General features: G+C 37.5%; 1 protein-coding gene across 1 annotated transcript in view; it reads right to left on the bottom strand.

The window, feature by feature from the left end:
- SUGCT (succinyl-CoA:glutarate-CoA transferase) overlaps window positions 1-27,002 on the bottom strand; it is a 247,269-nt gene that overhangs the window by 91,948 nt on the left and 128,319 nt on the right. The gene's annotated exons all lie outside the window — the stretch shown is intronic.

Raw genomic sequence — 27,002 nt, 5'->3', positions numbered from 1 at the left:
TGCCGCCTAGTTCCTAAGTCCTTTTGATATTTTTAATGTTTGCTTCACATCCTTATAAACAATACATGCACAGAAATATATATTTTGTTTTGTCTTATCTAAAGTTTCAACATGTCTCCACCAAACATTTGGTTTGCATATGCACAGTCCTCTGATTTAAAACTGGGAAAAGTGTTTAAGACATGCCTTTAAATAAAACAGATCAGAGAAAGCTGTAGGAACTTATTTTCGTTTGCTAATACTCCATTTCAAACGCAAAACAGAAAAAGAGATTCCACTCTCATCCTCCTGGTAAAAGGCAGAATAAATTTAATAAGCTATTGCTGAAACAAAAGTAGCACACACATTTACTCTTTGCATTCCTTCGTACACTGAATTGCGTGCTCACTAATAATAAACCCTTGCCAGGTGTTGCACCTCAACCCTTTCATGGCTAACAAGGAAGCTCACTGGCACTTAGGAAGATGTATTCACTAAGGTTTAAGTTGTTGACCAGGTTAAGAGCCTCCCTTCAAGTTGCTATCAATTCATACTTAACAGCTGTTATGTTATTGTGGAGACGGATGGGGCAGCAGTCAAGCTGGTCATCAAGTCTGTTAATTGAGTTGGTTAAACAAGTCAGAGGGCAAATTGGTCAGGAATCTGCCGCAGTCATAAGTCAAGTAAGTTTGTTATTGAGTTTGTTTAGTTTCCTTGGGTTTGACCACATCTGAGTCTGCCTCCGGTTGGTTATGTTGAACTCAAATATTTTTAAACTCAACTATTCTATTAGTAGGCAGGTTGGTATGCTTCTCATTGCAACTCATGCAACTCATTGCAACTCATGCAAGTAGACTTGATGACTTGTGCCATTTATGCAAACTCAACTGAGTTGGCCTTGAGCAACGTGACCACCCCCCTCAACTTGACCTTCAGAAAATTGCCCCAAAGTAATTTATCAATGTTTCTCAGAAGGAAATTTACTAACAGCTCCCACTGCTGGGAATATTGATCTGTCAGGCACTTAAAGGATTCTTGTTACTACACTTACGATGGGACAGCCGATCAAAGTTGTAGCATATGTGGACAGAGGCCTCCTACTGTAGATGAGACAATACTGTCAGAAAAGGCATACTTGATATACAGTTGAGAAAAATTCCCTTTCATGTTCAATAGAGGGGAAATTATTTCTTATTGGCATAATGTACATACACTTTTTTGTCTCAGCTTACAACTATGTTTACAGCCCCTGTTTACAGTGGAGGCTGGGGGGAATATAGGGATGTATATATATTTTATCTGCAGTTTTCCTACTTATTGTTGTATATTCTCCAGGGACCCATGACTCTTTACACAGTGTTTCATCTCCTGAATTAATTTCATGTGATAAGACAGATCACAGAGGATAATTTTAATGAGTGTACAGCAGTTGTGTGTAGCACTAACCAGCCCAGTCTGCAATCGTGTATGCTTCTTGCATATTGTTAACATCTTATGCAGCTGTCAAGCTTCTCAACAACATCACTGATTCTGCAGCTTTAGTGAGTTTACATGTTCACATTTACATCAAGATCATAAACTGGACATCTTGGATATTTTGGCATGGACATCCAACAAGTATTTCTTACTGCAATGGGTGGAGCATTGGTCTATCTAATATATGATTAGCACAGCACCTATGCACAAAATACAAACAATACATCTCCTTATGGGTATGCAAAGGCAAAAAAAATAAATTAACCCTTTGGAATGATCTGGTTTTCTGCATTCATTGTTCATATAGTGTTATTTGATCTACATTTAGTTCACAAGTGTAGGCAAACACAATTTATTATTATTATTATCTTTTATTTATATAGAGCCAACAATTTACGCAGCGCTTTATACAATACATATTTTCAAGGGGTATGACAAGACGAGAATCAACAGACTAAGACAAACCGATACAATTGGTGGAAGGCGCCCTGCTCGCAAGCTTACAATCTTGAGGGAATGGGGTGACAAACATAAGGCACAGAGAAAGGGTGAGAGGTAGTGTGGTGATTGTATCAATGACAAGGAAGTTCTAGCAGCTAAGATGGTGCGGCTTCTCTGAGGAAGTGAGTTTTGAGATGTTTCTTGAATGTTGGGAGGGAGGGTGAAAGCTGAAGATTCGGTGGAAGTAGATTCCAGAGATATGGGGCAGTCCGAGTGAAATCTTGTAGACGGGAAAAGGAAGAGGTGGTAAGTGAGAAGGAGAGCCTTAGCCCATGGGAAGAACGTAGGGATCGAGTAGGAGAGTATTTGCTTATGAGGGCAGAGATGTATGGAGGAACAGTATTATGGATGGCCTTATATGTCAGTACCAGGATTTTAAATGTAATTCTAAAGGTAATTGGGAGCCAGTGGAGGGTTTCACAGAGTGGGGAAGCAGAAGAGGAGCGACGTGCAAGGAAGATAAGCCTAGCAGCGGCATTAAGGATAGACTGTAGAGGAGAGAGTTGAGACAGTGGAATGCCAACCAGAAGAGTGTTGCAGTAGTCAAGACGGGAAATGATAATTGAATAAACCAGAGTTTTTGTGGATTCTTGGGTGAGGAATGGGCGGATGCGAGAGATGTTTTTAGGTGCAAGCGGCAGGATCTAGCGAGGGACTGAATGTGAGGGATGAAGGAGAGGTTAGAGTCAAGGACGACCCCAAGGCATCGGGCCTGGTTAGTAGGAGAGATTGTCGTGTTGTTAATGGTGATAGAGAATTCAGGTAGTGGAGTGGAGGTGGAAGGAGGGAAGAAAATGAGTTCAGTTTTAGAAAGATTAAGTTTCAGGCAGAGTTGTGACATCCATGAAGAAATAGCAGACAAGCAATTGGTAATACGGGACATGAGAGATGGAGAAAGATCAGGAGAAGACAGGTAGATTTGGGTATCATATAAAAACGTATCTCACATACATATTAATTAATGCAAAATAGTTTTCAGAGCAAAAGCTACTTTTTGTTAAAAAAAACAGTATGTAAATGCTGTTATCTGGCAAAAGGATGTTGGCATCCAAAGTCATGAAGTTTATCTCTCTCTAAAAGTGGACATCCACATTTCTATGGAGCTTCAACTATCAATTGCACATCTGTCCATTTCCAGCATGCAATAAATCTGTTTTTAACTCTCTTTAAATAGATTTTGAAGGAAGGGGGGTTATATAAAAACAATCTCTTCAGTGGTCTCTTGAGAGGCAGCAGTGGAATCAAATCTGAAACATACACATTGCAAACGGCCTGATTGTGATTATACAGGGAATCTCCCGTTGAAAAATACTGGCTTGGGACATTTGTTTCGTATGTGTAGAGTTTGCCAAATAAGTATTTGACACAGACATCAGCAGATATAACAATAAATCAGTTTAACATGTTCCGTGTGTAGATTTTTGATGCATACTCCTGAAACAGGCCCGGTTCATTGCTATTCCTTGGACAATGTTTAGAGACAAAAAGGAAAAAACGCTTAATTATGATTAAAAAGCTGCTTTTTTTACCAGCTGTGATATTTGAGTTGTGAAAATGTGCAATCCAAAGAGGAAAAAAATATTAATGATACATTTACAAATCTGACCTGTTTGGTCATTAAATTGATAGTTGTACCCAAAAGGGATTTGGTCATTTACTTAAATTGCTGTTAATTATTAACTTTGTTTTTATATGTAACAAACACATAATTAGTTATTTTTAAATGTAATTATACACGTAATAAGAAAACAAACAACAAAAGTGAGACAGGTAATTTGGTGAATACAAAAAGTTGGCGAGATAAGGTTGAATTAATGTAAACACTGATATTGACCCCACCACGCTGACATCCTGAATCTAAGACTACACCAATCAAGGTTTGTGTTTTTACATAAGAAACAACTGAGTGACTACATAGGCTGAATGGTTCTTATCTTGTGTCAAATTCAATGTTTCTATGCTCATCATCATTATTATTTTAAGTACATAGATTCCCAGGGTATGACAAAACTAGAAATGTCAGACTAAGACAAACTGATACATTAGATAAAGAGGACCCCGCTCACAAGCTAACAATCTAAAGGATGAATTGTAATTTTAACATTGGTGTTTTACCTCAAGGGACATCTAGATAAAATAGATGCCAGAATCCCCTAAAAGACAACCCATGAAACACCAAACAATGGCCACCAATACCCTGTATTAACTAGTAGAGTTAGCTGCTGCTCCCGTATTGAACATAATGAGACGGCAGGTTACTTGCCAGTGGGTGACCTATAGACTCTCTTTTCCCACCCAACGGGCAAGAGGGCAAGAGAGACTATATATATGCATCCCCACCCTTTTCCACCCTGATTGTTTTGTCATGGCGGTAACACAGGACATCAAAAAATAAAATAAAATTACTCTATACACATAATATAAGTTTGAATAGGGCAGTGTATTGACTTAAAAAAAAAAAAAGTTTATAAGACGTTCACTTGAAATGTGAAGTTAGTAGGCATATCACTGCTTATGAGGCAATGGTCTCCATGCTATCATATTTAGGCATGCTAATTGAGTGTACAGTGTTAAGCATGTGGCATCTACATGGAGAAAAACTAGATGATCTAGCACTTCCATAATGATATAGTGTGTGATCCAAAACTTGATAGGGGGAAGAAAGTGAAACTGTATATATTTTTTAAAGATAGCATTTCTTCTCTACTAAGTACTAAGATAACAGCTTTCATCATAGGATATCTTTTTGGGAAACTCCGATCCAGTCCTGACACTTGGCTTTCAACAAGAGAATCCAATATAAGATGCATCACAAAAATCTCTTAAAACATTTGGGTATCAGTGACACTGAATGTCTCAGAATTACGAAAAATAATGTGTAAGTAAGCATTGAAAGCCGTTTTCAGCTGTTCCTTAGAATTTTTGGAAAAGATTTAGAGGGGGAAAAATCATTCTGTAAAAATAACAAAAAGTTGTTGAGATGGTTTATGGAGTTATGTATTGTTATTTTAGTAAAAAAAAAACTTTTAGCCAGACGATGAAGAGAGACAAGGGAGGGAAAAAAATAATAGATTAATATCCTGGTGTGGAAAACATGAATGAGTAACCTCTGCAAAAGCCCTTTTTAAGGATGAGACATGTTGAGCCAAAACCCAAGCCAGTTATTGGATATAACAGAAAAGTATCACTGAAAAATTGTCCCTGATGCATTGTATTTTTCTCATTTCTAAGTCCCTGATGCCATCTTTTCAGTTCAGTGCTGAGTTTATTGCATTTGTTTTAGGCTCCAACTTAGACTGGATGCGTCTTTTGCACTGGTGAGAAATCATACTGTAGATGTTTTGCTAATCTCGACTTTTGGCTCTGAAAAGTAAGCACGCAGCATTTATAGGGAAATGATCGGGAATTAATACTTGAACTCTTTCAAAGAGCAAGCATTCCAACTCTGCCATTCAAAACTAATTGGTTTAATAATCCCAGCACACATATTCTAAACATGAATAATTCAAAAGCATTCACTGCTACTTGCTACTGTGTATTTCGGCAAACAAATGCAATTTTTAAACTATGTCTATTTTAAAAAGTGCTGAGAATGCAACTTTATACAAGCTTATATATATATATATATATATATATATATATATATATGTGTGTGTGTGTGTGTGTGTGTGTGTGTGTGTGTGTGTGTGTGTGTACAAAGTTTTAAATTTGTTTTAGTTTTAGCATTTGTATTGTCTACAATGGGGATGTGTATATATATATATATATATATATATATATATATATATATATATATATTATTGTTATATAATATATATAAGATGTGTTTCTTTAGGTGATGGGTCTGTTTCCTTATACTCTCTAATATGTATTTTAGTATAGAATACTACATAAAATAAGTTTCTTTAATTTTATGAGTAATTGTAGTTTGCAGCATGCAACATCAATGCAATAGCAATATAATATATGCATTGTTGTGCTCTTACACCAGTTATAGAACCGCTTTTACTACCAATATGTTAATTGTGTGGTAACAACAGGCTTATATTCATTAACTATAAATGACATTCATATCAGAATGGAATGAAATGTTCCTATCATACTAAAGGTGTTAAGATGTGGCTTTAGAAACATAGTAATGTAAAGGGCTCCATCTTATGGTCTTTTTCACTAATACACAATTATGTCAATTAAGCAAAAACATATGTGCTACAAAACGTTGTCAAAAGTCTGAAAATGCAAGGTCTGGGGCAACTTTAGTTACAATTTCTAAGAACCCAAACACATCTACGTAACATTTAAGACTGCAAATATGACTATTAAGCATGAAAGTTAGTTTCCAAAAACGAACATATTGTTCAGATACTAATTTACTTCAAACAGACCTGTCAACAGAGATAACAAACCCTGACAGTGATCAACAGATCAGTAGTCTGCAGGTTTTTTCATTAAAGAAACTATTTATCTTAAAAAAAAGACTAGGGGGCTGATGGCATCACATACAAACGTAGGAAAGCATTAGTAATTAACACTACGAGAGTTGTAAATAGCACAAGCAAATCTCACTGGATATTTAATGAGGGTCTAATATATTTTTGAATTTACTTGCATAAAAAAATCTACGTGTTTGTATGTCAAATTATCTGTTTAGGAATAACAGAAATATAGTGTAACTTAGTTTTATCATGTTATCATGCCGAATCATGGCACATAATGCTATACATGTCTAGTATCCACTATAATTGAGACCTGAGAACTTGCATTGCTTTCCCGGGGCTTCGGTTACTGTCTACAATTAGCAGACAACACTTACTCTTCATCCGGGTTGCACGTGCTTGGCCACCTTACCCGGAGTGGAAAGATCTGAGCAGACGACCCTGGGAAGTTCCATACATGGGTGTAACATGAGAGCTGGGCATTTACTGGTCCATTTAACACAAAGGGAACACATTTTCCATCTAGCCTTCTAGTTGTACTTATTGGACTACTCCAATTAAAATCAAATTAACAAAGGATTTAGAAGATGGTGTTTTACATACGTGAGGTTGTGGCTGGTGATCAAAGAGGGTGTTAAAACTCACATTAAAACTCAATTGTTCAAACCTATTAATTTTTTAACATACTGCATTAGGTTTTTTGTTTCACTTAAAATGTTTTTATCAGTTCAAAGATAACACAAAAATGAGTAAAAGGAACACTTGAACCAGTTTCAAGCGAAAAAAAAAATCAACATTTGGGGGGAGGCACAAATTGTCAACACATATTAGTTTCAGTATCACAAGCTTGTTCACAATCATGCGCATATAAATACACAGGAAATATCTCATAACCACCAAACCTAAAGCTGCTTTAAAGATCATTCCTACTCAATCAGCAATAGAGTTTACACTAAACAAAGCTCAGGACATACTTAAGACAACTGAAACTCAAACCAGAAAATCCATCTACTTCTTACTCCCTGCAGGCAGAACAAGATAGTTCCACCAACTGATGGACACCACTTTGTATGTCACAACTCAGAAAATGTTGTTGTTTCCAATACACTGGGATTACTTATTTCCACTTATTTTTAACCAAATGGATATATTTTTGATAACAACTAATAGCTGCATTAAAAAAAATAGCATACTTTCCTCCTCTAATGCCCCTCTTTTCTAGGAGCTCAAAGGTTTCCTTGGTATGAGTGTATCAATGTCCTGTAGGCCTCACAATACACAGATTTCATTTGTGACAAAAGTCACATACATTTTTTAAGTAAGGTGTCCCCTAGTGCCACTACTAACAATACCCCTAAAATAAAGGTATGTGTTGGTGCAAATAGATGCCTGAAGGTTTGAAGACATGCATAGGACCTGTTGGCTTGTTCAACCCTGAGGAAACTTTTTTATACACATTTCCTAAGCATTCATTCTGTAATACCTCAAGTTTCATAGGTATTCCCTCCTAGGCCTTTTGTATGATCTACGCACCTATGCTACGTAGCTCAAAGGCTTCATGGAGAAAAAAGAAAAGAAAAACCATGTAGCAAGGACAACAGATTTTAAAAGAAGTGATCTACAAACAATTCACATTAACATCACTAAGCAAAAGGAAAACATCATTTGCTAATGCCTTCTGAGTGAGTCATTACTATTAAAAAAAAAGTTCATTTTCCATTTGTGGAATTTATTCTACGCTTAATAAACGCACATGTACTCCAAACAACACTGCCGACATGCCACATAGTATAACTTTATAACCTCTGAAAATCTCCTGACGTTCACTCAACGGTTCAACTACAAAGGTACAAAAAAAACATTAAGAATCTTTGATGGGAGATATAACAAGATACAAAAGATAGATTTTTGTTCAATTACCAGATGTTTTTGAAACAACCAACTGGAACAATATGCGTAAAACTATGAAAAGAACATATTTGTTTTTTTTTCCTATTTGGAAAAGAAGAAAAAAAAAATATCCGTGCAGGATATTCTTTAGGATGCTTAGTTGTGGCCTTGTAGCATCTGAAGACAACAGCAACGCCCTTTCTTCGGCTATAATGACTTGCACAGCAAGGGAAATGCTTGATGTGGTTAAAAGTTTGCTCTTGTTACAGCTTGTTCTGTTTATAAACATTACAGCTGTATAAATAGTGGGAAACTATGTAAAAATCTTCTCCCGATTCCCAGTCGCCTTTCTGGTGCACTCTTGAGTTTTTTGAAACCTGTCAGTGATGCATCACCATCCCAAAAAGCTAACTACTGTGTGGATTGTATGACTGATGCTGGCAGATGACAAGAACATTTCGTTTAGCAATGACAAACACTTTTGTTCATTTTTGTTAATTGGAAACAGCTTTCGATGAGAGCTTTTTAATTGTGTTTATCGTGCATTCTATAACAGCTGGGAGGTGAAAGGAAATGTGTTTTATTTTGTGTGGTGTCCATGTCTCCAATTTGCATGGGCAGAGACAGCGATCCCAAAGAGCAGACATTCCTTGTAAATAGTTTGATGGCAACGGTCACTACAGCTGAGCTGTTGCAAATTCTGGTTTATTTGGATGGCTAGAAATACTAAATATTTACACTCTTCTTCCAGATTCTTTTTCCACAGTACTTCTTATACTTTAAGTGAGGCATGTCAGACTCAAACGATATTGAGGACCACATGCATGACCTCTTTCTAGGTGTATACATGTCCATGCATTTCTATAAATCCATATACATAAACATATGAACAGTCAGCTAATACATGTATATTGTATATTACCAAATAACTCAAAATCTATTAATAACACAATATATAATATTTTGCTTAAAGGTGCTGTTCCACTAAACATTAATTGCACTTTTTTATAAGTTAAGCAAATTAACCTTAGGAGATCAGTTGTGGTATTCTTTCCACTGAAACATTACCCCTTTCAAAGTGGGCCCAGAAAGACAACTACATACCTCATATCTTGCACTTTTCTATGCATTGTGTAGCTGCCAACCAGCACCTGAGCCAACTAGCAGCCGTGTTTCCCCTTCCAGGGAATCCTTGTGTTTTTAACAATATATGCATGATTGTAGAAAAGCTTCACAGTAACAGTTAAATGCAGAAGCTTCCTTTAACTATGAAGAGAACACTGCTGATCAGTCACTGACCGATCAGCAGCTTCTCCAACTATGAAAAACACTAAAATAAAATTTCAGTTGTTGTTGTTAGGCAGTGATCAATAATAGAGAACAGACAGTGACTTAAGGCCTGCCCTGTGCTGTGTCTCCACCCATGAATGCCTTAACATTTAGCTCACTTATGCCATTACAGAGGAAAAATATCCATCAACATATCAGTCTAATCCTGCAAGTAGGGGCAGTTTCATAGCTCTTTGTGTGAAAATCCTCTCTTTGGGGCTCTCTAGTGAGCACTAACCCACCAAACATGGTCTGAAACAATATGCCAAAAATGTATGTCTGAGGTTGAATGCTCTCTTGGGCAGAAAAAACTGAAATGAATTGAGCTCTAAAAAACAGGGTTATCATCTGTCATATTTTCTATCTGTTTATGTTTCTTTAACACAATTCTGGAATGTATTTTTAATTTAGTTTGGTGTGCCTACATAGTTCATACCTTCCTCGTGATTTGTTGTGCACATACACGAGGTCTGGGTGCAATCTACATCGATAAACAACTACATCTACTAGATGAAGTTACTAAGGGGGTGGGGTTTTGAGAAAATTATTTCGTTTTCCACACATTTACCTTTTGGTTTGGCATAAAGTCGTGTGAACAGAAAGTGCACCCTCTTTGATTTGTATGATTTTACATATCAGTACATAATGACAAGCATCTGTTCCTTAGCAGGTCTAAAAATTAGGTAAACTGTAAATACAAACTCAGATGAACAGCAACATATGACATACAACACTGTGTCATGAGTTATTCAACAAAAATAAAGCCAAAATGGAGAAGCCAAGTACACCTTGTGATTCAATAGCCTTTAGCAGCAATAACTTACACACACCCTCACCAGCAGATTAAACATACTCATCTGGAGGCCCAGAAATTAGCTCTGATTTGGGAGCCAAAGGTGAACTCTGAAGAGTCCACTGGTATGGCCAGATTGTACTTTACCACATTTAAAAAAAAATGTTCACACACATATATTAGTTTGCTATGGGCCTCCCTTTTTAAACTAAAGATTTAGGACCATGATTTTTAATGAGTAGATGTTTAACCATATTACACATCACCTCAGGCACTAAAATTAGAAAACAGATCTGTGATCTGAAAAAGTGGCACATATAGACAGCCGGGGATCTAATTTATTGTTTAGAAAACAACACTAATGTGCCACAATCATCATGATACATGCAGCACCATCTCATCTGCTTTAGGTCATAGGAGGATATTCAGAGGACAGTCTGTACAGGTCTAACCAGGACACACTCAATTGTGTAAAACTAAGCTGCTTTGCTAGCAAGAAGATAATACAAAACAGAGACTGAATAAATTGTTGACAATTATTCCTGTTTGTGTATTCACTGTAATTTAAATATTATACAGTGATTTAGTGATATATTTGCAGCATTTCTTTAAAGCAAGTTTTTGCCAAATATTCGCCTTGACTTCAACATTTAAGTCACCATAAAATAGCTTTTTCCCGTCTTAAATTTTAAAAGTATGAGTAGACTAAAATGTTTTTTTTTTTATCAGCCATGCATAATTTTCTTATTACAAAACAGTAGTAATGAGGGGACTTGGCTGTAATAGCTTAAAATAGTACCAATAAGCCACAATGGGAATTTTAACTACAGCTTCACTGCAAGGAGAAAAATGCAGAGGCACTGCACCCTTGAGTGTCTGGACACATTTTCCCTATGGTAGGTTGGGCACTTTTTGTAGATGTTTTTAACCTGTATACATTTAACCTGTTTGTGACCAGTGGTCTTCTTTACCCTCTCCATATCACAGCAAGCTTGATGAGGGATGGGGGGATTAGAGGCTAGCCAAAAGTGAGAGAAAAACATTTCAACTAGAGTTCAATCGATGTTTGCTTAGTTTTTTGGGGGGGATTTTGCATGTTCATTTTCAGACAATACATTTTATTTACTGACTTTTCAGTTCAGACAAAAGGTTTTTTTGGTTCCAAAACAAAAGTTGGTGCAATATTATCAATGGGGAAGTCACTGTCACCTTCCGGACTCAAATTTCAACAATATTTACTTCAAGCAGCAGCAACTGAGAGTATAGGAAGAGATCAAGAGAGAAAGAGTTTTGGTCACATAATTTTAATGATGGGCACACACTAGTTAATTTACCCATCAATCACAGTCATAGCCAATGCAGCTGCCCCACTACATGCCAGGAAAGTATTGACTACTTCTATGTATCAATCACATATTGTGTACTCCCATATACTTATCCCTTATTCCTGCTGAAAGAGGTCCAAAATGTGTTGTAATGGTGCTAAAAAAAACAAATGATGGTATTTCAGGTAATGTACATGAGTGTTTTCCATGTCTTGAGGCAGTAGTTATCTAGCACCCTGCCCATGTTGAACCTTTCAGGTTCACCAAAAGCTGATGGTGGTTTTAAGATGGTTTGCAATGTTTTCACATTAACCTGTAATTGCTTTGACAAAGAACTGTAATCCTGCCCTACTCTGACACAAGTGTTTAACGTGGTTATTCCTAAAGGGGTGCTACAGAGTTCCTGATGGAGTGGACAAGTGTTAATAAGCAGTCAAGATTAAACTTTTTCTCATCCAAACATAGAGGAAGTGTATGTGACAACCCACCTGACAAGGATAGACTGGGGATTGAAATCACCCCAAGCACCTTAAGGCCAGCAGTCGATTAACCCTACATGTAAGGCTGACTCCTGGATACACATGATTGCAAACATAAACACTTTTGTAGTGTGCAGCCACGCACTAAAGTACAGGATCTGCCACATGTGTGGCAATTGCCATCCGGATAGTATTTTACCAGCACAGCCAGTAATCAGCCCTGTGAATGGCGTAAGTAAAATAGAGGGACTGCACAGACAGTTTCTTTTTTCATTGTGACAGGGAAGCAGGCTTCCTCAAAATGGCAGAGCTCCCTCTTCAGCTGCCATCATCAATAGATACACAGGTGAGAGGCTACCATCTCTTTTACCCTCCTAGCCACTCCCCCAAGTGTCTCTATTTTGACACACTCCTTCCTTTCCATTCCTGCTTCTTGCTTTTGCATCTGTTGGAGATCCTAGCTCTACTTAAGGTGAGAGGGAGGGAATAAGTAAGTATATGATGGGTGTGGAGTGTGATAGCTGAATTTCATGAGAGTGAAGTATTATGAATGATAGCTTAGTATGATGGGTATTAAGGAATTATGACTTGGTTTGACAGGAGTGAGGTGTTATGTGTGGTGTCTAGGTGAAATAGGTGTTATATATGATGGTAATGAAAAGTGAGGGGTGTGAGAAAGAGGAAGATGACTGAGTGTAATAGGCGTGAGGTGTGATGGTCGGGTGTTATGCGCGTGAGGTGTGATGGTTGGGTGTGATGACTGGTAGGGTTGCTACCAGGCCGGTGGCAACCCTAAAGAAAGAAGATAGAAGACAGAAGAATGAGAGACAAGAGAAGAAACAGAGCTGGGGAAAGGGAGATCATGATGTGGAGAAGGTGGTGAGACATTGAGAGAGAGAATAAGAGAGAGTGAGAGTCTGAGAGGGTGAGTAAATGTGAGTGAGTTTGAGAGAGCGTGAGTGAGCATGTGACAGCGTGAGTAAGAGTGAATGAGACAAAAGTGAGTGAGTAAAAGTCAGTGACAGTGTGGGAGAGTGAAATCATGAATAATAGTAAGTTTGAGAGAGTCTGAATAAGAGTGAGTGAGAGTGAAAAAGCAACAAAATGCAAGCAAAAATTATGATGGGAGATAAGAGTTAAACTGTACCACCGTTAATGTCTGGCTCATTATATGGTGAGGGGAGTTATGGCATATCACCATCAGTGCCTGGCTCACTATACAGTGATGGGAGTTATGCTGCACCAGCATCTATGTCTGCCTCAGTATATAGTGGTAGGAGCTGTACCACTGGATCACTATATAATGATAGGAGTGATGCTGTACCACTGTCTGTGTCTGTGTCTATATAATAACAGGAGTTATATTGTACAACTCTCAGTTTCTGGATCACTATATAAAAATAAGAGTCATGCTGTATCACCATCTGCATCTGGATTACTGTATAAGAATAGGAGGTTTACTGTACCCCTGTTTGTGTCTAGCTCACTATATGAGGTATACTGTACTACCCATAGTGTCTGGATCACTATATAATAATAAAAGTCATGCTGTACCATGCTGTCTATGTCTGGCTAACTATATAATGATGGGAGCTGTGGTATACTACGGTAAGGGAGTACCTGTAGCGAGGTGCAACATTAAGTGGCTAAACCCCTTTGAGGCTACACCTACGCCAGCAACCATCTATGGCCAGCAACCAACTATGGCCAGCAGTTTTTGGAGGAAAAAGTGGCAACCCTAGCGTCAATTAAGGTACATGGAAAGCTCCTGTCTGGATCTGCCTTATACCATATATATTACATTTCACTATTTTATATAGGTTATGAACAATGTTAGCATGATATATCCATCTCTGTGTTGGTATATGCCTTTGTGTACCTTTTTGTATAAATCTAAAATATATTTTGATAAAAACAACAGTAACAATAATTATTAAAAATCTAGGTATATAGATATAACTGCCATCGCTTTTCACAGCTTCATGAAAATGAACGTCCTATGCCGTCCTCAAAATATTGGTCCTTTGTGACCTGGGACTGCATAGAACATCCAACATTCTAACACTTATAACCTTGGTTTTAAAGGATTAAATACTGAATTTGAATAGGGCACACTTAGTTTCCTGTAATTCAGTAAAAATGTATTTGTGAAAGATTTTAGATAATATAAGTAATATGTGACGCAAATTTGCAATTACTTGTGGGAAAGGCAATAAATTCCATAAATATACCCATTATAGTTTTCCTATATGGTCCTGTGACACTAGTGTCTTTGGATTAATATAAATAACATGTGATAAGGCCAGATATGAATACTGAATCTCTGTGTCTAATAAGTTACAGCTAGAGAAGCACATTAAAGGCATACTCCAGCCATCATAAGGCGTTTGTCTCTAAATTTTCATTGCCCCCCTGTAAATGCATGAAGGAATTCTGCAGAATTACCCCATATGCTTTTGCATCTTTCCCCCTCTCCAACCACTTAGCTAAATACAAAAGTATTTTAGTATGCATTCTTCCTTGGTAGAGCTGCATAGGACTATGGAGTGTCCCATTAAAGATTGTTGGTATCAGTCAGTGGCTCTGAGATGAGTAGCACATCTCTAGGAACAACATGTCCCATGATGCTTGGTCAACCCTAAGGCAGCCTCAAATTATGGCAAATGTAGTCCACAAAGATTAGCCCCTATTTGAACAAGCTCCTCTCCACAAGAAGAGGAGCACAGAACGATAGGCAGCATTGTGGTAGATCATGCTGCATTATGCAACATACACTTTGTGAAGATCGTTCCTTGGCGCACTGCATAACTCACATAACCCGCGCCTATGTGTGTCAATATATTGGCTTGAAGTTCAGAGTCTGGCAAGTCTTTAAATGTCCGCAGGCATGCATATGGGGTGGGGTGGATCAGCGGTGCGGATGATGTCTGAATAAAAGATGGCCCTCATTATAACACAAGGTCGTTTTTTTCAGATTTTTTTTATAATGGAGCAAATACGTAAATCGTTTAATTTGTGTAGACATGAGGGAAAACTGTCAGAAATACTTAGATAATAACAAGTGACCTCACTGCGTACATGAAATGCAATGCCTAAAATTATATCAAAGTTCTCTGATAAACTTTTAACGTTAAAAGATCAATGGATCTATGACACCAGAAGTGCATTTATCACTGACCTCTACAGATCAGAAATTGGATTACATCAACATGCCCTTCACTTTAAAGTGCTGTATGATGTGAGATGAAAAGGCCTTACCTAGGTCTGTGCTATTGGCTCAGGTTTAAAGAAAGTATGCAACAGGTATTTGTATCACATTTTAATCTGTGCTATTGACATGGAAGTGAAAGCCTTTGAAAATTATCCTTTTATAGGATGGGCAAGAATTTGGAAATCTCTGTGCAAATGGGTGTGAGAAATTTGTCAGAAAGCAAAATCCAAAAACATAAAGGCGAGTGTACAATGCTCTTGAATGCTAATGTCATCAGCATTAACTTGCGTATCTAATAGTGCAGCTTAGTGTCAGATCAGCAGATAATTTTCAAAGGATACTTTTTTCCTGCCTTCTCGACTTAAAATATGTGACTTTATTCATCTCATGCAAGATGGAACCTGTGTCCGGAGATCTGATAGATGTATGATATAGTTTTACACATGGTGCAAAACTTATTGTTATATGTGCTATGAACTAGACTTGACCAATAATGTATTTACAGATAAAATAAAGATGCCTTGTCTTCCAGGGGCAAGGCTACCACCATCTGCTACTCAACACCACACACTTCAAGTATAACCCGCAGTTGTGGTTTTGCAGAAGGGTTGCAAAATATTGCACTATATCACCACGCTGAGCAGCCACCTTGCACAGCTGGCCAGCCTAGTGTGAAAAGTTGGGCTGGCCACGGAGGTTGTCAGATTAGTTTTCTGCACTAAATGTATTCTTCATCTCAGGAACACTTTTTCCATTTTAGTGTCTGGGGGCCATACCTGGGAACTCTATGGCTTTGACCCAGAGTGTCTGTGTGAAGCTCTGCTTTCTCTGGTCTCGAGGACATTTCTCGAGCAATGATTCCTCCAGCATACAAATTGTTAGAAATGGTCTGTGAATAGTTATTACAGTAATGGTACAGTTTTGGAATCATAAGATTGTTTGACCTTTTAATACTTGGAAGTTAATCTGCATGCATGTGCTCCCTAAGGTATATTTCACATGTTGCTAAGCAGAACAAATAAAGTGCTATCCAGCAGTCTGGCTTAATACCTGAAAACTGATACCTACCAACATATCTACATAAAGTAGCGTATCTCCTAAGTGTCCCACTTTTGGAGGGACAGGGCCTCTTAGGGACCCAAATCCTTCTGCCCCTCTTTCTACCCCTGATTTCACTCTTTTCTAGTAGTTGAGACTGTTTGTTTTGTATGTGTGTTTCATCATCCTCTAAATATGACAATGAATTGCATTAAAACTACAGGAGATGTGTTTTTAGATTATAAATATTTTAAATACCTTACTCTGTTGAATGGATTGATAAAAAGTCTTGCTATATGATTACACTCCCTAAAGTGTTCCCCTTTGGCCTTTTCAAATGTTTAAAGGAATGCTGGAGGAAAGAACTTTACCATGCCTCCCAGCTGTCCTGTTTTCCACAAGACAGTAATGATTTTTTAGCATTGTCTTGGGGAATTTCCCCACTATCTGGCTTTTGCGTGGTGTGGGGACCATGGACCAGTTGGGAAAGCCTTGTGATCAGGGGCAGAACATCCAGGGTTGTGACTGCGACCGGACCCTAGAGTTCTGACAGTCAGGGGGGCCCAAGGGGTGCGGAGCGGTCATTTTCAGCAACCGCTCGGCGTCCTTCTGTTTCCTCTGCTCCCTGCCGCCACCTGCCTCAGCACTACCTCGACTGCAGTGGTGGGAGCGTGAGGCGTCTGTCTTGGTGCTAAGCTAAGCGCCGGCACCGAGAAAGACGTCTCACGCTCCCACCACTGCAGTCATATGCAGTCATATGCCGGCACTCAGCAGTGAAACCACAGGACTGCATGCTAAGTGACCTACAAAGGGGGGTAATGAGAGGTTTGAAGAAGGGTAGGGAGAGGGTAGATAGTAAGAAGGGAGGGGGTAGGGAGAGGGTAGATAGTGAGAAGGGAGGGGGTAGGGAGAGGGTAGATAGTGAGAAAGGAGGGTGGTAGGGAGAGGGTAGATAGTGAGAAGGGAGGGTGGTAGGGAGAGGGTAGATAGTGAGAAATGAGGGGGTATGTAGAGGGTAGATAGTGAGAAGGAAGGGGGTAGGGAGAGAGGGTAGATAGTGAGAAGGGGGAGAGGGGTAGATAGTATGAGAAAAAAAATCATGGTTTTTTTGGGGGGGGGCATTAACAGATTCTTGCACCGGGGCTGTAAAGGGTTCACCAAGAGAGCTGTAGTAACTCCCAGAGATCACCCACATGTATCATCCTGTTGTCCCCGGAATAACTTCCAGCACCAGCCAGCATGCACACCTTGGAACCCTGCTATGTGTACCCAATAAGTAGACACAACTACCTTGAATTGAGTACAGCAGGAATGAACAGTTTATTGATGTAAAACATAGACTCATATAGCCACAGAACTTCATTAACATAAATTAACATTGATAAACAGGTACATGTAGACAACCCAACCCCTTTAGCTTCTGAATCTCCCCCTGGTAGCAATCCTGTTAATGGGATTAGTTTACACAATGGAGTTCCTGCCTGTGCAATCTTTGTATGGCAGCCAGGCTGGAGCATCTCTGACTACCTTTGGGCCTTGTATGACAGGTCATTCTGTCACAGGGGCCCTGAGGCTTCTAGGTACGCCCCTGCTTGTGATCCCCCCTGATCAGCCCATGATGTTGCAAAATCAACATAGCTTTATCACAGCTCCCATGTGGCCATCTTGCAATACATTGAAGCTGAGGGCAGTGAGGTAGCAGGGTGGATAAGGCAGGCACTGGGACCATCCCTGCCGTGCCTCTGGGTAATTACATAACAAAAGTGTGCCCTTTTTGGGGGTATTTTAGGGTATGCATTGGATGTACTGGTCAACACGATGTGAAATCCCCATGGGAAAATGCAGTTAACAGAGTTTGGTTTTATAAAAAAAACTTCATAGTTCCACAATTATGAAAACTTAAAGCAAGAAAAATTCACATAATTACATTATCATAAAGCTTTGAACAGTTTACCTTTTGGTATCTGTTAACCCCAAGGAATGTACTAAATGTCTACATTCTAAGTAACTTTGGGTTCAAAGAATAGTGAAAAGTATTGCTTTTTATTTTTTCCAGAGAAAACTATGGTTTGCAAATGGCATGGGATTTGGGGGCTCTTACTTTCTCACAGTTAATATGAATGTTGCTGTTTTTAAACGTATCTGATAAATTTAAATTGTTCCTGTTAAATCGGTTACATGGTCGATTTTCCTTTATCAGCCAATCTTCTCAGCAGTGTTTTTATACAGCCTGGGTACTAAAATGAGATTACCTACACTGAGCAGATATGCAGCTGGGGTTGTCTTTATTTAATTCATCTGAACTTTGCTCTGCAACTTAACAAAAAAGACTCCCATGGGAGACGTGATAAAGTAAAACTGATGTTGTGTACAATAACCAAGCAATACAGAGGGAAGGACCTATTGACAAAACAGATCTGGAATGATGTAAGGCAGGAGCTCGTTGGTACATACAGTACCTATGTGCCTCAATTAATGCTAACATTATCCGTGATCCTCAAGTTCCCTTTCATGACTGGAATATCCCTTAACTCCTTAAAGATGAAAGCTTTTTTTTTTTTACTGTGCGGACAAGAATGTTTTTAGCATTTTCTGTATGTCTTTGTACCACATTAATTTCTCTTTCTCAGTTAGAGTATCCATATGTTTAGAGTATATTGGGTTTTTTTCAGGACATAGAGGGCTTTCTTTGGAAACCATGTTTCTAAATATACTGTATATTTAATATGAACAAAATCCAAAAATAATTTTTTTTTTTTTATAAATTTTAATCAGCTAATGCTTGAGTTTAAAAATGCTATTTGCCTAAGATTTTCATCTATCTGTGGCATTTATGTAGTATTAGACTGCGCATCACTTTTTGTGAGCTGTCATTTTTTCATATTTCATAGGCTGGGATAGCTCTCATTGATTCCAAAAATACCCACAAAATGATATGTTATATATGCTATTTTACAAGGGTTCATTCAGTCATATTTTATATTCCTCTTATAGTATCTGTTATCTGTCATAAAGCTGCTCATTTTGCACAGGCTTTGCAATTTTGCTTAGTATTTTGGTCACAGGATTGGTGCCAATGTTGAGAGAGAAAAACCCCCCAGCATCTATATAGATTAAAGGGCCAGAATGCTCCCTCGCAAAGTACACCATTTTTGTTGGGGGGGGGTAGCAAATATGTCACTTTGAGACTTTTTTAAGCTTTTTTTTTATTTCTTTCAATATTGTGTTATTTTATCTTACGTTTTAAACTTTTTTGCAGCCCCCTATATTCGCTACCCCATCCCCAGCATCACTACCTAGTGATATTCTCTGGTAGCGTTTGCTTTACAGGGTGTTAAGCATACACCTGGCAGTAAGTTCTGACATTATGTGACATGTTTGTGCATCACTCAGCATAAAGGGGTTAACTTCCTGACTGGCGATGACAATTTAAAAAGGAGTGTCTGTCCCACGACCATTATTGCCCAGTTTGCATTCAAAATGCTACTTTTCAGCAGGGTCATGCCAGGCTGATAACCTAGTTGGGTTTAAGGACCTAAAATGGTGCAGTTGAAGGGCATTGCTGACTTTATATGCAGCCCAGCTAGAGATGCATGTATGTTCCTTGGTCTGTATCACACCTGACTGTGCACGGTACTCATGCATCAGTGGGCATGGAGAAGGCAGAATAACTAACTTCATCTAAGCACAGCAGATTTCAGGATTCTGCCCCACTGCCATCATTTTTGGGGTTTTATATGTAAGTCTTCTTATAGCCCACGGGGTGTCCATAAAAAACAACTAGTAACAGTATTGAGACCCTGACTGGTGCTTTTTAATATGTTTTTTGTTCAGTTCCTTTTCATGAATGTATGTTGCAAAGGAAATAATATTGTACATTAAGCTTATGCTCCAAAACCACTTGTCAGGGCCTGCCCCAGGCTAAAAGATGTCAGCTCTCTCCAGAACCTATGCCTACACAACACTGCGTGATAGCTTAAATGTAGGTAACCAGATACCTTATGTTTTATAAGATCATCACTGAACTGGGAACACATAAATAACCTTCCCTTCTCTATGCCTCCAAATACCAGGCTCAAAATAATGTTGCAACCCTACTTACGTTAACTGATTTGCCGAGATTTCTTTGTTTCTTCTGCCAGCACATAAGCAGTCTTATTCACAAAGATAAAAATCTAAATTTTTTTTTCCATGGGGATAAAAATGTTTCCTCATCTCATAATACAATGTGAAGTTGTTGCTGATAGCAATGTAGTAATGCTACTGATTCTCTCCAGAGTAATCTGTCGGGATTGGCTCCTCTTTTACTCAGGTTCCTAGCCCTTTGGTCATCACTCTCTACTCACAAGTTACTAAAACTAACTATGAGGAAATGCAGTGTGGATTTTCTTGAATATATTTTTTTTATGATAATGGATTTTACCAATAAGTTTCATTTAAGCTGATTAACTATTTAAAGCTGATTTAACTGATTATTTTATGTCTTGGAAAGATATTTGACATTTTGAAGGAAACCATTAAATCGACCTCATTAACAGTTGTTCTGTGGAAAAAGAGGTAGATCAATTTATGTGGAATTAAAAAAAAAGTCTAAAAAAGTTGATTCAACTAAGGAACACATGAATTGTATTTTTAGATTTTTTATTAACTAGATGCAGAACCCTTACTTCAATGCTACTTTAAGACAGAGCCAATCAGATTTGTACTTGATGAATGCGGTCTTTCCTTAAATGGTTCCGTTGAAGGAATTAGGAGTTACTGCCCAGAAAATGTACTTTTGGGTCTAGCAACATGATTTAAAAAAATAAAATAATAATAATATAACTATAAGTTACTATAACGGATATGCCAAGTTATAAAAAGGTACGTTGGTGTTGCGTGAGACTTGCATAGAACCCTGTGTAATCCACACATAATTAATAAAATAACCATGCCCATAATGCACAATTAATAAACTGCAAAAAGGTATCTCAAAATCTTTTTTGTTAGGATCAGAGTAACATTTACCATAATATTAAGTCACAAGGTTTATTGGTGAAACCTATATATTTATACCTGGAAACTCCCTGGTGATTTACATGGAAAAGCCATGTGCCTAGGGTTACTCAAATTTGCAAAGACAGTCTCAATATTTGATTTTATATACTAGCTGCCAGATGTAGAGGCAAATGTCTCATTCAGTGGGATTGTCGACAGCGTCTTATGCACATTTATTCACATTATTAATGAAAATGCATTTGATGTAAGCAGACTGTTACCAAGCCTTAACTGTGAAATAAATCACACAATTTAAATGGCCTGGCACTACATTATCATTTCACCTTTAAGTCATAAAGATTGAATTTAGATAAGACACACACACTGCGACCTGCATAAATTATGTCAGTGTGGCCCTGAATGTCCCTTAATGTTTCACTTGGGGCAACCGCCTTCCTCATAGTGGAGACAAGCAGCTCCTAGAGACATAATCACAAGGAAGTCAGTTTCTCCCTGGCAGCCCCTATCCACAGGGCTAGAAGAGGATGCCAGGAAGGCAGTCTCCACCAGATCCCCACAAACCGCCATTAAACCCTAAAATGTCAAACAGATATGATCAGGAATAAGCCACTGAGAAACGCCAACTTGCAGTCAGCTAATGTGTGAGCAACCCTCCTCACATTCAGCATTGCTTAACTATATGCAGCATCCACACTATACATGGTGGCTATACATTACATGCTATGTTTTCAGCAGCAGTAAGATGCGGTTGAGCTACTGCTGTGTTATTAATGTGACAAAAAAGTGTGTGAGCATGAGTGACCTTGTCTGTTGACCTAAGGTGACCTTAAGTTTTTTACTAAGGACATATGGTGGTTTGTTATATTTCTCTAAATTTAGGAATATGAGAAAATGTACACTAGATGCACAGGGCCTTGAACTATCATACTTCTAGTGTATGTGCTCAGCCATCCAGAGATGTATGCCTTTCTTGTTAAAAGACTGGTGTGTTAGATGTTTCTGTTCATTTATTATGTTCTTAAATTACATAAAACTAGGCTTTTCTCAATGCTAAATTACATTATTGCATACAGCACTGTAATAATGTTGAAAAAGAATGTTTTGTTTTTCTATATTACTATATAGAGACAGTAAGAGGTACGTAATGAGTTGCTCTTTGTAAAGTGTCATTAGGCTAGAACGTAGTTCTTAAATAACAATAGATTCCATGGGAATTTAATTTGGAGAGAGTCTAATGGTCGTATTTTATTTCTTAGTTGGGTGATAATTTGGTAGTTGATAAAATAAATAAGCATAACATTGAATTTTGCCATTACTGGATAAACTTCAATGAGATACTATTGCTACAATTCAAACCAATTTTGTTCCAACAAACACTCTTTACCTGCAGTCCTAAAGGCCGTCATTATTTCCACCACACTGAGTTAATTCTTTCTGTTAATGTTAAGGAAGTCCAGTGCTTCCTCCATAGACTTCTTCAGAGCTTCCAGCTGGGTGATTAGAACTTTTTTGCTGTTTTACTAGAGTCACAGTTTAGGAATGACCAATCCAGATATCTCGCTTTACATTATACTATCAACTAATCAAACCATACAATGCTTACAACACACAGAAAAAAAAATGTAAATACTGTTTGATGGGAGCAAAACCATTTCCTCAACATTCCAGTAACGTAAAACCACTGTTTAAGGTAGAAAATCATTTTTCAATCTCAGGAAACAGCCCTAGTAGCTGCCAAAAATCCATACATATAATAACAACTATTTGCTAACGTTGAACACCTGCGGTTTTATAGGGGGTCTCTCAGGACAGCTGAAACTAAGTATATTCCAGTCTACTGATACAGCAGCCAATCAAAACTAGAATAAAAGCAACAATCAATACTATAAGCTTTTTTTTAACGCAGCCAAAATAACTTAACTCCCTTGTGTAGTGACAGTGTCTGCCTAGTGACTGTTTATTGCATGTTAGAATTTTTTAACTAGATCACCATTGTTTGGGGAAGAAACGACCTTGACACAGACTTTTTAACATTCTGTCCAAAAACATGATTTAAAAAATGTTATGAAAACTACATGATTTAATATTAAAAACACAAGAAAAGCAAACACACACCACTGGTGTAAATGAATAAACAATACTTTCCCTAATTAGGCAGCACCCCCCTAAATAAGTGTTCCTCCAACACTTAATAATCTATTCAACTCTTCCAAATGGGGCGCACATCCACATAGGGCAAAAAGAGATTTTTGACAAAAAATAGTGTAACTTTGTATGCAAATGAGGCTTTCCAAGGACATAAATGAGCTCATCATAAAATATTCTTTAATTCTTCGTAGAACAGATGAAATGTACAATATTAATATTATTTAATATTTAATATTATGAAGCAAACTGCATGGCATGAACCAAGACCAAGGAGAGGTAGGATAATAGATCCAGCATTAGCAAAAAGGCATCGTTAGTGAGAAACCACAATATCATTGGTCAAATTTTCCAACCCTACACAATTTAATGTTTGAAATACATTTATTGGACTATATTGTAGAATAATAACAATATATAAGAGGACCCTTTTATCTGCACACAAATAAGTGACTTCTCTAAAAGAGCGATTTTTAGCCAATAGGGATTATGTATAAAGAGCAATTCTTGCACACATGCTTAACCTGGTGCAAATCATAATAGCAGCCAAAGGAATGTTAACAAACGTCATAATGAAATAAGGGTGACGATCACTTTTGTAATTGGTGTATAACTGTTTATCATAAACTTAGGGCATTATGACACAAATAAGTTTTGAGGCACTATTTATAAAGTGTATAAAACAGAATGAGAAAGAATTCGCCACATACCCAGCAAATACCATTCATAAATATTGGGGATTCCGTCACACACTATTGGCCATATATTGCTTAGCCCGCCCCAACTACGTCACAGTACCCGATATTTGGCTAGTCCTATATAATTTTAGATGGCTATCTTGCTTACCAAGGAGCTAAATCACCCGCGTGGCTGCTCAAGGGTCAGTCAGAACCTGCAAATGTGCACAGCACAAAAATATATATAAAAAGGGGAGTCCACAACCTAAAAAGGCATAAACATTCAAATTCCTGAGTTGCTGCTAGAATAATAATGACCAACAAATCCATAAAACAAACCAATAACTTGTATGGATAACATGTTTTCTTTAACTCTTTCTCCATGAATTATATATATATGTATTTGTATATTATTAATATGATATGAATACTGCTACAAGCAATCTAAGGAATAATAGTTTTAATGGGGAGGGGGTAAATGCCTAGGTACTAATGAACTAGATTGGCTACGAGCCATGGTAGCAGAAGTTTAATAACTGTTGGCAATCTAGTTTGCAGGTGAACCCAATGCAGAGAAAACAGACAGATATGACATTATCTGTAAATGACATTGCTATAAAGGTTGACTTGCAATTAAGGAATCAAGTCACTGCCCCCTAGTGTCCATAATGAGTATAACTATATCTGCTTTTATCTCAGACCTCAGAGTACAAAGCAAACCATTTTATTTAGAATGACAACTATGCACGTAGGGAGATACCTTCAAATTAGTTCTGAAACAATAATTGTTTTGATGCACAAATGTTTTACCATCACATTTTAGGGTAAAGCTATTATAGTTAGTTTTTTTTTTTCAAACACTACAAAAGCAGGGTGGAAATGGCAAAAGAAAGCATTAAGTTAACAAACAAAAGGCACTTTAAGGGAGAGAGAAAAATATAATCATCTCCAGGTTGCAAGTGAAAACCTATCCCAGCTTTAAAAGGCGATTTCAAAGATCAAAGGGTTTAGGAATCTGTGTTGTGGACAGTTGGTGTTTATCATGAATTTCAATGAAACTACAATCCAACCGATAATAACCTGTGTAAAATTCCTTCAAAGAAAACACTAGAAACATCTGCCAGAGAAGCAGAGAGGACATTGTAACAAGATTTCAGCAACAGAGTGGCACTAATGAGTTATAGACGTTCGATGACACAAAGCAGTGTTTACACCATCAAGAATAGCTTTCATTCCTTGCTTAAAAATAGACATTATCTACCAGCACTAGCGGTTTTGGACAGGAATAAAAAAAATAAAAAAACTTCTGTTCCCCTTAAAAAAATAGGGGTATTTTTGTTATTATTGGTATTTTCTACCTGCATACTTTTTTTTTTTTACCTGGCTTCTGATTCCAGAGGTGACATATAACTCCACTGATAAACTCAGTATGTTGGTGCGTTATAAATAAAATATTATTTTAATGTAATTATTTTTCTGTGGAAGGTCTTCCTAGAGGGGAACATACCATTTATTAAATCAAATACCTGGAGTAAACAAAGAAGTCTCTATATAATGTAGTAATTTTGAAGTCTGGCAATCATGAAGCCAGTTTGTTAAAACTACAATAATGGTCTGTCTTGATCTTTTCAGTAAAATAAATTACGGTAATATATTTTTTGAAATTTGTTCGTTTGATGCTTGTTTTGCATATTGAAATATGTGTTTAACATGTCTATATAACAATTATTGTAATTATTAAGCAATATTCAGTGAAAAAAAGCATAAAAACCCATACAGTTTATTTTTGGACCACTTTTGGGACCACGTGACGGAAATACTACGTATCCTCTAGATCAGTGGTTCTCCAACATTTTACATTCACTGACAGTCTTTAAAAGGAATTGTCTGCCAAGTCTATCTTTCTATCACTTAAAATCTCTGTGATCAGTATATCTGTATGATTTTAAGTGGGCTAGCTGAACCAAACAAGCAGAGAGGATGACCTTACTTTGCTAAGATCTGCTGAAATCAAAGGTAACAATTGTGGAAAGCCATTGTTTGTGCGAAGATGAAGAAGAAGAAACAGATGAAGAAAAGAGGCTAATTATACATGACTTCAGTTTATACTTGTTTGTTGTTTGGTGGGATAAAGAAAGTTCAGATAAGTTCAACAAATTCGTAAAGAATAGCACGTGGCTATTTACTCCTAATGCACTGATGTTCCTGTCTCATGATTGCCCCTGGTAACTCATCCAAGATCACCGCCAGTGATAAACTCACTTGTCTAGATTGATTATTTGCAACAACTGGATTTGATTAGGACCACGATAACTTTGATTTGGTATCTTAGTTAATCAGGATTTGAAATAAACCATAGAAAGCTGTAATTCAAGTGTATTGGCCTTAAATGCCCCCAGAAACGTGGACACTAAAAATAAAAATAGTTTCGCTGGTTTAGGTGGAAAAATTGTGTTTGTGATGGAAAACTGGTAAACTGAGATGTAAGATAAAAAGTTCTATTTTGAACATTTTTCAATTGTACAAAAATGTTGTGTTTCCTGTTTTATAATGGTGTAACATGCATAGAGACAGACGAACAAATGCAAAACTGTAGTTGTGGTAATGTATAAATCAGTAAGCATCAACATGTTCCACACTGTGACAATCAGAACATAAAGTAGGCATGCGAATGAACAAGCTAGGGTGTGTCTCACGTATTACGTAACATCCAAAGTGGTGGTGG

The sequence above is a fragment of the Spea bombifrons genome, chromosome 5 (assembly GCF_027358695.1).
Source record: "Spea bombifrons isolate aSpeBom1 chromosome 5, aSpeBom1.2.pri, whole genome shotgun sequence".
NCBI lineage: Eukaryota > Metazoa > Chordata > Amphibia > Anura > Pelobatidae > Spea > Spea bombifrons.
This window is presented reverse-complemented; position numbering and strand designations above follow the sequence as displayed.